Source organism: Hippopotamus amphibius, chromosome 10 (assembly GCF_030028045.1).
Source record: "Hippopotamus amphibius kiboko isolate mHipAmp2 chromosome 10, mHipAmp2.hap2, whole genome shotgun sequence".
NCBI classification, from domain to species: Eukaryota; Metazoa; Chordata; class Mammalia; order Artiodactyla; family Hippopotamidae; genus Hippopotamus; species Hippopotamus amphibius.
The window spans coordinates 90,288,544-90,289,817 of record NC_080195.1 but is presented as its reverse complement, the minus strand read 5'-3'; the positions used below and the strand labels follow the sequence as shown (position 1 = coordinate 90,289,817).

The 1,274-nt window shown below is 26.4% G+C and overlaps 1 non-coding gene across 1 annotated transcript; it reads left to right on the top strand.

Annotated features, from left to right (window-relative positions):
- The first annotated feature begins 314 nt into the window (after positions 1 to 314).
- Positions 315 to 416, top strand: LOC130830646 (U6 spliceosomal RNA). The gene has a single exon (XR_009047820.1). It is a non-coding gene; the product is annotated as a U6 spliceosomal RNA (small nuclear RNA).
- The last annotated feature ends 858 nt before the right edge of the window (positions 417 to 1,274 follow it).

Sequence of the window (1,274 nt, the reverse complement as noted above, 5' to 3'; positions counted from 1 at the left end):
GAAAAAAGGCATTTCCTTCCCCAAAACCAAATGAAATTATATGAAGTTTTGAAATTTCTGAATTATAGACAAATAAAAATTCAAAGTTTTTAAAAAATCTAGAGGAAATGTAACAGAAATAGATTAAAATTTAATTATAAGTCCTGTTTTGCAAATTAAACTCAGGGTATAAATGGGCAAAGTCACAAGCAAACAATTATAAAGAATACTATTTTAGTAAACAAATTAAAATGTTTAGCCTCAATTAGATTTCAAATATAAATTTTAAAGTCAGTAATATAATTGCTTACTATACTAGTAAAATTAAATGATGCATGCTTTGGCAGAAAATATCTTAAAATTGGCACAGTCTGGAGAAGGTCAACATGTCCCTTTGCAAGAATGACACAGAAAAACATGAAGCATTTCATTTTTTTAAAAATGCACTAAGAATACAGAATACAAGTTTCAGTTAATTTAAAAATGATAAAGTCATAATGAAATAATTCACCAAAACATGAAGTAATTTGGCATTTATTGTAACTGTGAAAGAGATTTCTATTATTATTTCAAATCAATGAAGCAAACATTTTCCATTTATTTAGTATGTGTTAGGCATTCTTCTAGTGCTACAGAAAATTAAAAGTTGAGCAATAAATACATATGTCTCTAGGAGCATATGATTTGCTGTGAGACTAGAAGTGGGACAGTAAAAATAATAATAAATTTTAATTAAATGTAATACATTATGTTGGAAATTAATATATATGCTGTATTATGAGATTTAAACCTTTAAAAACCCTTTTTGGAAAGAAGTTTGGCATTTCATATAATGAGCCATAAACATTTCATAACCATTTTTATTCAGTAATAATATTTCTGGATATTTAGTCTAAGGAAATACATCCAAAAGGAGAAAAAAAAAAGTATAATGAATTAATTTGTTTACTGCAAGGTTATTAAGGCAGTAAGAACCTGAAGGGTGTTCTTTGGAAAATTGGTTACATTTAATAATCATTGTAAAGATCGTAGTAACCAAGAGGAAAATTGTGAAACATACATATGTAGAGAAAACTTGAAATACATCATTTTAGTATTATGTTAAATATATTTTTAAAGTATAATTTTGGAAAAAGTCTGGAAGGAAATGACAATGTAGAGATGCATATGCTTGGATTAGAGGTGATTTTCATTTATATTCAACACTTTTTAGCTTGCCAAAAATATAGACTTACCCTGAACAAACATTCTCTAGAACTGTTAGATTCTTTAATGATTTTAAGACAATACGAAAC